The sequence below is a fragment of the Lactuca virosa genome, chromosome 3, assembly GCF_052849685.1.
Source record: "Lactuca virosa cultivar CGN04683 chromosome 3, Lactuca_virosa_CGN04683_v6, whole genome shotgun sequence".
Taxonomy (NCBI): domain Eukaryota; kingdom Viridiplantae; phylum Streptophyta; class Magnoliopsida; order Asterales; family Asteraceae; genus Lactuca; species Lactuca virosa.
Genome location: NC_136428.1, coordinates 345,550,602 through 345,563,552, shown reverse-complemented (window position 1 = coordinate 345,563,552; position 12,951 = coordinate 345,550,602).

Below are 12,951 nucleotides of genomic sequence, written 5' to 3'. Positions count from 1 at the left end.
ATAATATTTCTTGCCATTTCAGGCGAGTAACAACATTTATTCAAATCTAATGTAAACCCACTACTTAGCAACAAAGAATAAACTCCAATCTTGGTGACAGGTGAAACTTTCCTATTCCCCATGATCAAGTTTATATTCCCATGCTCCACATCCTCACTTCTTCTTAGTCCCTGCAAATCAGAACCACAACTGGTATCAAGGACCTAAGAATTAGAATGGGGTGAGTTATTAGACAATATAGTGTAAATACCTGCATGGTTGGGTTTTACTTTCCCATCCTTCACATCTTGCTGGTACTTTGGGCAGTTCCGCTTCCAATGCGACTTTTCATGGCAATAGAAGCATTCAGCCTCTTTTGGGTCAGAAGAAGGAGTGACGAAACCTTTCTTGGTTCCACTTGAAGAGGAGCCATCAAGGGACTTTCCCTTGGTACCCTTCAAAGGGTTCTTCTTCTTCTTTCCTTTACCTTTCCCGATTGCCAAGACAGGGGCGGAGTTTGGAGTAGGAGTGGTAACAACCGATTTACCCTTAAGACCACTTTCGGCGATCTTCAAGAGTCCTTGAAGCTTGTTGAGGGTAACTTCCTCCTTGTTCATGTGATATATCATGAAGAATTGATCATAACACGATGGTAAGGAGTGCAAAATGATATCTATTGCCAACTCCTCGGGGAAGTTCACATTCAGTTTCAGCAAACGGTCAACATACCTTTGCATTTTCTGCATGTGGCCCGTGATGGGTTCGCCATCCTTCATCCGGGTTGTTATCATGGAGGAGATTATTTCATACCACTCTTGACGAGCACTCTGATGGTATCTTTCCATCATGTCTTGGTGCCTCTCAAAAGGGTAATAGTCCTCATAGGGCTTCTCGAGTTCAGCTGTCGTTGTGGCCATCATGATGCATACCACTTTGGTGGCATCTCTCTCATGAGTCCTAAAGTCAGCGATCTCCTGGGGAGTAGCAGTGGACTCATCAATTTCCTTTAGCTCCTTATCGAGGACATATTCCTTTTCCTCATAGCGAGTGACCATCCTGATGTTCCGGATCCAATCCATAAAGTTGGAACCATCAAAGATGACTCTCCCACAAAGGTTCATGATAGAGAAGGAGCCGGTAGGGTTTGAGCCAGAAGCAGCGTTGTTGGAAGACATCTGAAAAGAAGAAAAGACAATTTTTGATTAGATATAAAGATAGTCCTTAATAAAACACCCAAATGTAATATTAAGGCTAGGACCCAACACAATATATTATAACTTAGAAGAAGGATGTCGTAATCTAAGCTATAACATATTTGAAGGTAGGTGAATGACGATTCACCAATTTCCACCATAAAACGAAATAAATTTTTAGGTTTTAATTGGTTTTGAAACTCCTAGATTCTTTTGAGATTCATTGAACTTTTCAATGACATGTTTCAATCTCGAGTGTGCCCTTCAGGTTTTGTGACTGGGATGCCGAGGATCACAAAACAAGGTGTGAAGTAACCATGCAAATTACTTGGTACCCTTAATGTTTTTCACTTAATCGATGTGTCGGTTAACCACACGCGCTCCACCGACCTATGAAAAACCTTAAGTCACCTTTTTCCTACCTTGTTAAGTCCAAGTTAGTGTGCCAGTTAAGCACACACGCTCTACCAACGAAATTAATCAAAGTGCGAAGTGTAATTTCATGGGTTAGCACCTTATTCACATTTTCCTAAAGTAACTAAGATTGGGAATTTAAAAAAACATTTAGTTACTTTATAATAATCATTATACTTTTAATGAGAATTCTAAGTCATTGTCCTACCCGTTCGGCTAACGACCCTCCACCAGTCAAGGAAGCGATGGGTGAGAGTGGACACCCATTAAGCTGCAATTTTGTAACATCCCGTGTTAATAGAATAATTAAATAATAAACCTGGAACCCCGAGAAGTAATTTTTATTATTATTTTATATTATTATAGTTCAATTCAGATAATAATTAGTGGGGGTTGGTTTCGGGGTGCCAAATGAGATACTTTTGATTTCTGAGGGTTTAAGTGTAAGTGCGGGACTTATATTGAAAGGATTTTATGGAGTAAGGGGCTGAAGTGTAAGTTTCAGATCTGATTTGAAAAGAATTCATTATGGAGGGGCCACATGGTAATTATTTGGACTTAATATGTAAGGATTTCAGAAGGGAGGGTTTAGATTGTAAATTAAGGGTTGTTTTGAAAGGAATAATGTGGGGAGGGACTAGTTATGCTATTATGGGAACATGTTATAAGGGAACTGGGGGTATATAAACCCGCTATCACCATTCGAACCCTAAACCTAATCTGTTGAGGGGAGCCACCACCTTATGCTCCAACCTCCATTATCGCCGCCCAGCTCAACTGCCACCTCCCTCCTCATCTTTCCGATCAGCTAAGGCCACCGGAAGAAAACCGCCGTCGACCTCAGTTCGTCCCAAGTCGTGATTACTCGAGATCGTTATGTTGAGGTGGGTCACGAACGTCACTGTTCCATTCACCGCCGGTATCAATCTCGCCCGTCGCCGTCTGCCAACCCACTCCACTGTTGCAAGCCGCCACCGTCGTCGTTCAGCCTTGGAGATCGGAAGCTAACGATTATAGAGGTCGATGTGGTTCGTGGTTGGGCCTCCCTTTTCCATTTCGTCGGTGGCTGCTGGACCTCGATGTCGCCGTTAGTCGCGGTTGTCACCGCCAAAGAATCACGCTGCTGCCGCCGCCGCTTTGCGGTTGGTTCATCCAGTCAAGTTCTCCGACATCCTTCTGTCGCCGATTGGTGGCGTCCTTTCCTAGCAAGTTGAGTGTTTCTGTTGTTTTGGGTGTGTGTGTTCAGCCGTGTCTCATAAGATTGTGGGTGTCTCGGGTTGCTGTTGCCGGAGAAAGATCAAGGAAAAAACCACCATGGCTGCCGGCCATGGTGGCTGCCGCCTCAAGACCGCCATGGAGGGTGTGTATATTGTTGTGTGTGTTTATTAGTGTTTGTGCGTGTGTATTGGAATATTGCGTTGTAATGTGTAATCCATCGGAATAGTAAAGAAAATCCGTCACCACCACCAGCCGCCATGTCGGGCGACGGTGTGCTTTGATTGCGTTTGGACCCCGTTTGGGGGATGTTTGGACATTATGGGAGCAATGAAACCCTAATGGGCCCAAAGAAACCTTAGTGGGCCCAATGAGACCTTAATGGGGCCAATGAGACCCAAAGTGACTTAAAAGCCCTACCAATTGATTAATGGGCTAGGATTGAGTAGGAAACCCTAATTAGGGTTTGGTAGACCCTAATGGCATAAAACCCTAATTTGTGGAAATTGATCGGGACACACGCACACGAGATTATTTAATAACTTGAAATATTAAATAATAACCATTGGCAAACTAACTTAAGGCAATAATGGACTTAATGGATTAAGTCCTTAATGAGTTAAGTAAGAAACACTTAACCCTAATCATCATTTCATGTGAAAGCCCTAATCTCACTCGGACCTTGAATTGGGCTTTGGCAAATGGGCTATCCAAGAAAAGGTTAATGGACCAAAATAATTAGATGGGCTTTAAGATAAGGCTCATGTGAGGACTGGGGCCCAATATGGAAAATTGGGCCATAAATGAGCCTTTATGGTTATGAGAGATTGGGCCATTAGTATGCCAAGTGTTTAGACCAGGAGAGATGGTTGGGCATAAGGGGTAAGGCCCATGTGAAGGATTGGGCCCAATTTGGAAAATTGGGCCATATGTCGGGCTTTGGCCCATTACTTGACTATTGAGTTTTGGTAGTGTGAGTTGGACTTTGGGCTTGGAACCCAATTATTAATTGGGTATTGTTTGATGTTGGCAGTTCGGGAATCTGTCAACCAACAGCTGGAGTTTCATCCGCGGGACTTCAGCAACGCCAAGTGAGTTCTCCTCACTATATCAACAGGGTCTAAGGCACCAAGGCCGGCCCTTTATGGATTGTATTCGGATTATTGCATGTTATGCTTACTGATTTACATCCTGGTAGTTAGGATGGTGATATGCTATGCTTTAGTGACCCGGTTGGGTCGGTATCCTGGTATATAGGATGATGCTATGTTAGTGAACTGTTAGGTCGATATCCTGGTTATAGGATTGTTGCTATGCTTTGTGATCTGTTAGATCGGTTTGACTGTTATGTATATATATATATATATATATATATATATATATATATATATATATATATACATGCTAGTGTTATATGATGTCTATGTGCACATGATTGTCCTGGTTATAGGATGATGCTATCTTAGTGACCGGTTAGGTCTGTATCCCGGTTCTTGGGATGTAGCTATGATTGGTGATCTGTTAGATCGGTTTGATTGTTATATGAAATGAGCTAGCGTATGATATTTATGTGCACATGTTTGTTTGATTGGGGGTTGGTTTGAGGCAGTCCTGCTCTGTGCTGTAGGCCAACATACCCGGCGAGCAGTCCGGATAGGCTGTAGGCCATGCGTGGCGGTCCAGACGTGCCGAAGGCTCGGAGAGCAGTCTAGATAGACTGAAGGCCTGTGAGGCGGTCCAGTCAGGCTGATGATGACTCATTATGCATGCTGTTATGTATTGGTTATATGATATGGTTATGTTGGTATTTTGGGGAAACTCACTAAGCTTCGGGCTTACAGTTGTTGATTTTGTTTCAAGCACTTCTGATGATTGCGGGAAGGCGAAGGCGTGATCGTGCACCTCCTCATATTTTCATGATGGATTCTGGGGATACTCTGATGTGTGAACCATTTTGAAAACAAACTGTAATAACTTAATGGTTTTAAAATGTATTAAAAAGTTTAAATTTGGCTTGAATTTTATGGGTATTACACATTTTATAGGCAACAATCTTATACCCCCCCTTATACACCGGCTTCGTGAATGAGGCCTACTAACGGTAAAACGACTTGATCTTACATATATATATATATATATATATATATATATATATATATATATTATTAAACTTATAATATTATAAAGTATAAGGGTTGAAATTTTAACTTTTAAAATTCTAGGGGTTGGAACTAAAGTTTATTAGATGACTTTACATGTTCCAAAACTTGAGGGCAAGTTTTGTAACTTTACAAAACCTTTCAATTCATAACTTATGAGTTATTAAAATGAAGACTCTTCATTTTTGTAACTTATGTGTTCTTTTAATGGATTTAATACAAAGTGACTTTTGGTTATCCATAACTTGAGGACAAGTTATGGACTCCATTAAAACACATCAAGATCATGAATTCAACATTAAACAAGTTTTAACAAGTAATTCTTATGATCTATCAAGAACTCATAAGACATGAATAGTCATATCAAAATTTCAAGAACATATGAACACATATAATCATGTAATTTTGATATTAGCCATTGTAAATGGATTAGAACAACCATTACACCAACTAAAACAAGTTTTAAAACGCCAAAACAGTTTAGGGTAATGTTTCTAGTCCATTTCCAGCACCAAAAGTCGAAAATCTGCATTCTGAGGCTCCTACTCGTCGAGTGCACGAACCTACTCGACGAGTAGGATGAGTTTAGTCATGGACTCGGCGAGTCCCCCCATGGACTCGGCGAGTTCATCATGCAGACAGCAAGAAAATCAACTTTTTTCACTATTTAGCATCATGTATCAAAAAAACAAGCCTAGGCTCTGATACCATTGATGGGTTATGAGCATCCTAACACTCCTAAGTGTACATGCAACCCTAGAAAACCTTGGATCTATGTTTATCTACAATACATGCAAAATACTTTTCCAAGGTTCATAAACCTATCTAGCATACATGGGGAACTTTAATCATAAAAGATGGCTAGAATTACATACCTTGTAGTTGTTTTGATTCCTTGATAACCTTGAGAGCCTAGCACCCCAAGTGTGATGCCTCAAATGTTTCACACAACACCAAATGCTTGGAATGACTTTGAGAGAATGTAGAATACTTATAAAATCGGCCCAGCCCTCTTGCAACTACTTGTGTATCAATGATTTTGGTAGATAACATGTTCTTTATATAGTGTGTTACATTTAGGGTTACACCATGTAAACCCTAATGTAACATGGCTCTTCATTTCCATGACCCATGGGTTTGTAACTCCCATGGAGCATCCATGGAGCATCCTACGGACCTTAGTCCAACTTGATAACCCATGGAGCCTTTTAGCCCACTATACAAGTTATGGATGATTTACATAATCAACCCATATATTTAATTAGTCTTCTTTTGATCACTTAATTAATTCCAAATTAATTCTTGATCAATACTAATTAAATAATACTATTAATATATTAGAACTTATAATATATTAATAAACCACAAGTGTTATTTCTCTCATTTAGTCTATCCAAATGCATGATGCCATGCAACCCAAATGGACCATGCCGGGTCGGGTCAAGTACATACCAGAAATAGTTATGGACTTAGACACCTTATCCAACACCACTAACGACTTGGTAAGGTACAAAGTGTAATTTCATGGGTTAGCACCTATTTCACATTTTCCTAAAGTAACTAAGATTGGGAATTATTAAAGTATAGTTACTTTATAATTTCATTATACTTTTAATGAGCATTAAGGTCCTATCCTACCTGTTCGGCTAACGACCCTCCACCAGTCAAGGAAGTGGTGGGTGAGAGTGGACACCCATTAAACTGCCATTTTATAGGTAGCAACCATATACCCCCCTTATAGACCGGCTTCGTGAATGAGGCCTACTAACAGTAAGACTGACTTATTCTTATACATATCTATATATTTAAACTTTTAATATAATAATAGTAAAAGGGTTGAATTTTAAACTTTTAAAATTCTAAGGTTCAATTTGGAAATTAAAGTATTAGGGTGTAAGTATAAACATTCATAAGTATAAACATTCATATCAAACAATTTCAAGAATCATATTAACACATATAAAACTTGAAATTTGATAATAACCATTGAATATGGATTAGCATAATCATTACCACTTCAAAAAACAGATTTTAAAAGTCCAAAACAGTTTAGGGTAATGATTCTAGTCCATTTCCAGCAGCAAAACTCGAAAATCTGCTCACAGGGCCTTCTACTCGTCGAGTGCATGATCCTACTCGACGAGTAGGATGAATTTACTCATGGACTCGTCGAGTCCCCCCATAGACTCGGCAAGTTCATACGAACAGTGAACAATTTTCGACTTTTTTCAAGCAGTTTGCATCAAGTATATAGAAAACAAGCCTAGCTCTGATACCACTGATGGGTTTTGAGCATTCTAACACTCCTATGGTGTACATGCAACCCTAGAAACGTTGGATCTATGTTTTCTCTAATATACATGCAAATTTGATTTTCCAAGGTTTACATCCTAACTAGCATGTTATGGGGAACTTGTAAAACAAAAAATCAAGTAGAATAGCATACCTTTTAGTAGCTTGGATTCCCTGATGGCTTTATGAGCCTAACACCCCAAATGTGATGCCTCAAATGCTTCACACAACACCACAACACTTAGAATAACTTGAGAGAAGTTCACTATCACACAAAATCGGCTTGCCCTCTTGTTCTTACACTTAGTGGTCCGATTTTGCTAGTCAAGGGGTCCTTTTATAGTTGTGTCACAAGTAGGGTTACCACATGTAAACCCTAATTTACATGGCTTTTCATTTCCCATGATCCATGGGTTTATAACCCCCATGGACTATCCATGGAGCACCTTATGGGTTTTAGCCCAACTCCATAAACCATGGATCATTAGCCCACTATATAAGAATGGATGATTTACACAATCAACCCCATATATTTAATTAGTCTCCTTTTGATCACCAAATTAATTCTGAATTAATTATTGACCAATACTAATTAAATAATATTATTAATATATTAGAAATTATAATATATTAATAAACCTTAAGTGTCCTTTTTCTCATTTTGTCTATCCAAGTGTTGCAATGCCATGCAACCCAAATGGACCATGTCGGGTCGGGTCAAGTACATACCAAATATAGTTATGGACTTAGACACTATATCCAACACCCATTTCATTGCAAAAAGAAATTTTATTAAGAACTTTAGAGAAGTTCACAACAGAGGTTGTAAAAAATTAGTCCTTTGTACTTTCATTTCATAACTAATTAAAATGATTCATACAACTTATACTCTCTCTAAATGACTATATTCGGATCAAGACAAACCTCCAAGAACGAGAAGTATTCGACTACGCATATATCCAATTACCACTAACACACCAGTAGTAAGACCAAGAGCAACACCATGACCAAGAGGTAGGTTAGCCACAAAACCAACACCCACCCTAGAACAGGAACCAACATTCACTCTAAGTTCGCAGGAAGATTAGTAACTAATCATACAACAAGTCAATGAAGCATTGGAAAACCATGGAATTATAAGGAGCATGACTATAGATTATAGATGGTGGTGGTGGTGGTAATGGTGGTGGTGGTGGTGGTGTTGGTGGTGGAGATGTTGGAAGTGGAGGTGGAGGTGGAGGTGGATGTGGAAGTAGTTCATAGGGTGACAATAGAGGAAACCCAAGGTCTTGTACTTACAAAGACTTTATGTACTTTAAGCCTTGATTCTTCTATGGTAACGAAGGTGGAGTATAAATGACTCTCTGGATAGAGAGAATGGAATTTGTATTCCATATCAGCTTTTATGCCCAAGACTGCAGAGTGAAATTTGCCACTTGCACGTTCATGTATGCATCAATAATTTTGTGTAATGATCATTCCAAAACTATGGGCGTTGACGCAGCCTATTCTCTTCCATGGTACGAGTTGAACCAAATGATCATTGAAAAATATTGCCCCAGAAATGAAATGAAAAACTGGAACAAGAACTCTGGAATCTCATTGTGAAGGGTGCAAATATTACTGCATATACCACTCGATTTAATATTCTGGCCACTCTGTGTCTGACATTTGTAAGCCCAGAATACAAAAAGATGGAGAGGTACATTTGGGGTTTAGATTCTCAAATCCAAGGGCATGTAACTTCTTCAAAGCCAAATATCTTTGAGAGTGTTAAACATGTAGCCTTCAACTTGACTAACCAATATATTCGTCAAGGAACCCTATTGAAAAAAGGAAGACATATGCAGAGCTGCAGATTATAAATGAAAGTCTAATGGAAACTCAAGAGGAAATTCAAAGCATTCCTTGCGGAAGAAAGAAAATACTAGAAAAGTGAATGTAGTAGTTACACCAACATCCACTCCACAAGGAAAGTACACTAAAGATCAACCAAAGTGTAACAAATGAAACTATCACCGTACAAGTGCATTTTGAGAGATGTACTGCAACAATTGCATTCGAAAGAGTCATACTGCTAAGTTCTACCAGATACTGACTCTAGTAACTAAATTTTAAAACAATGCTGGTGGTATTTGTAATTGTTTTGAATGTGGAGAAACATGCATTTTTAGAAGAGATTGTCCAAAATTGAAGGACCAGGGAGGAAATGGCAGGGGAAGGACATTTGTGATAGGCACTAGATATGTAATCCAAGATCCGTCTATGATGACTAGTACATTTCTTGTTAACAACGTATATGCAACAATACTTTTCGATTCAGGTGCTAATAAGAGCTTTATAAGACCTATGTTTAGACTATTATTAAGTTATAAAACAAGTAGACTTAATGAAACTTATGTGGTGGAAATGATTAATGGTCAACCTGAAAGTACACAAGAAATATTAGATAATTTCATTCTAACTCTAAATAGCCATTCCTTTCACGTTAATTTAATGTCAATTACAAGCAGGAGCTTTGATATAATTATCGACATTGATTGGTTATCCATTCATTGATTCGGGATTTTATGTTATGAAAAACCCGTTCGACTACCCTTACCCAACAAAGAAACCCTAATAATCTATGGAGAAAAATCAGAGCAAAACCTCAAAATCATATCATGCATGAAAACAAGGAAATATATATATAAGAAATGTTATGCTTTTCTAGCTTAGGATATAGATAAATGTAGTAAAAATAAGGAGATCAAAGACTACCACATGTACGTGATTATTCATATATATTTTTAGAAGACTTACATGGATTACCTCTAGTTAGACAAGTTAGGTTTCGTATCGACTTGATTCCTGGAGTAGCACCAGTGGCAAAATCTCCTTATAGATTAGCACCATCTGAGATGTAAGGGCTATCTAACCAACTTCAAGAACTTCTCAAAAAATGATTTATCACTCACCATAGGGAGCACCAGTGTTATACGTCAAAATAAATATAGATCCTTTAGAATGTGCATCGATTTCTGGGAGTTGAACAAACTAACCATCAAAAACCGATATCCATTCCAAAGGAATGATGATCTATTCGATCAACTCCAAGTATCCAACTATTACTCAAAGATTCACCTAAGATCAGGATACCATCAACTTAGAGCGCTTGAGGAAGATATTCCAAAGAATGAATTTAGGAGTCATTATGGTCATTACGAGCTCCTAGTTATGCATTTTTGATTAACCAATGCACTAGCGGTATTCATGGATGTTATGAATCGTGTTTGCAAACCTTACTTGGATAAATTTGTGATCATATTAATTGATGACATATTGATATTCTCACAAACCAAGGAAGAACATGTTCAACACCTACAACTGTTCTTAGAACAGCTAAAAAGGGAAAATTCGTACTCTAAATTCTCTAAGTGTGAATTCTGGATTAGAGAAGTATAATTTCTAAGGCATGTGGTCAATAAGAAGGGAACTCATGTTGATCCCTCCAAGATAAAGGTGATTAATTATTGGGAAGCACCAAAGACCCCAACAGAGGTGCGCCAATTCTTAGGTCTTGTAGGTTATCATCGGAGATTCATAGAGAACTTCGCTAAAATAGCCAAGCCTCTTACAACATTAACCCAGAAAGATAAGAAGTTTGACTAGGAAGACAAACATGAGTTTGCATTTCAAAAACATAAACAAATGCTTTGTAGTGCTCCAATCATATCCCTTCCAGTAGGAACAGAGGATTTTGTTGTGTATTGGGATGCTTCATATCAAGGCCTAGGATGTGTACTAATGCAAATAAACAAAGTCATTTCCTATGTTTCTAGGCAACTCAAAGTGGATGAACACAACTAAACCACCTATGATCTCGAATTGGGAGCTATAGTATTTGCACTAAAGATATGGAGACACTATCTTTACGGTACAAAGTGCACCATATTCAAAGATCATAAGAGTCTTACACATATCTTTGATCAGAAAGAACTCAATATGAGACAACAAAGATGGATAGAAGTGTTGAACGACTACAAATGTGAAATCCGCTATCACCCGGTTAAGGCAGATGTAGTAGCAAATGCCTTGAGCCAGGAAGAACGAAAAAAACCCATAAGGGTTCGTGCTCTAACAATGAAGATATAGTCAAACCTTACCGTACAAATTAAAGATTCTCAACTCGAAGCTCTAAAAGAAGAAAACATTGCAAATGAATTCTTACAAGGTATGGATAAGCAGTTCGAGATTAGAGATGATGGATCACAATACTTCGTGGATCGGATTTGGATGCCGATGTTCGGTGACCTATGAAGTTTAGGCATGGACAAAGCACACAGGTCAAGATAATTTTTCCATCCCGATTCTGACAAGATATATCTAGATTTGAAAAGATTATACTGGTGGCCCAATATGATAGCAGAAATTGCCACCTATGTTAGAAAGTGTCTGACTTGTTTTAAATTTAAGGTATAATACCCAAAACTCTTGGGACTATCACAAAAACCAGAAATACCCAAGAGGAAGTGGGAGAAAAACGAAGCTACCTACTAATTCAAGTGGTTTTGACACTATATGGGTAGTTGTCGATAGATTAACTAAGATGGAGAAGTTGACCATGACTTATCTTAAGGAAAATTTCAAATTGCATGGTGTACCCATATCTATTATCTCCAATAGAGATAGTAGATTCACGTCATGGTTATGGAAATCATTAATGAAATCCTTATGAATACGTTTGGATATGAGCACGACTTATCATCTACAAACTAATGGTCTGAGTAAAAGGATCATACAAAATTTAGAAGACATGCTCCAAGCTTGTGTGATAGATTTTAGAAATGCATGGGATACTCATATACCCTTATTTGAGTTTTCCTACAATAATAGTTATCACACTAGCATCAAAGTCGCACCATTTGAAGCGCTTCACAAACGTAAATGTCGATTGCCAATATGTTGTGCAAAAGTAGGAGATACCCAACTAGGCAAGAATCATGTAGGAGATACGCTATTTACTGGTCCTAAAATCATACATTAGAAAACTAAAAATATCGTCCAGATTAGATATAGAATGAAGGTTACACGTGACCGTTAGAAAAGTTAAGCTGACCATAGATGCAAGCCAATAGAATTCCAAGTCGGGGATCATGCGATGTTGGAAGTCTCCCCTTTATAAAGGAATATTATGATTTGGAAAACGAGGCAAGAAACCTCCACAATATATAGAACCATTTGAAAATTCTGACGATAATTCATCCTATAGCTTACAGACTCAAGTTGTCTTTGGAACTCAGCAATGTACATGATACCTTTTATGTATCAAATCTTAAGAAGTGTTTGCCTGATGACACACTTTATATTCCTCTCTATGAAATCCATAGCAGTTCTAAACTCTATTTTGTGGAGGAACATGTACAAATCATGGATCGAGAAATCAAAATATTAAAACTGAGTCGTATTCCCATAGTGAAGGTATGATGGAACTCTACGCGAGGACCTAAGTTTACCTGGAAAAAGGAAGATGAAACGAAGAACACGTATCTTCAAATATTCAATACTACTCCGGTAGAGAGCATTGCAAGTTCAACTTTCAAGACGAAATTTTATTAATAGGAGGATAATTAAAAACTATAGAAACTAGGTCATTGTAAAACGAACATACTTAGTTCGATCACTGTTGTAATAGACCTAATGTGAAATAATCAAATCAT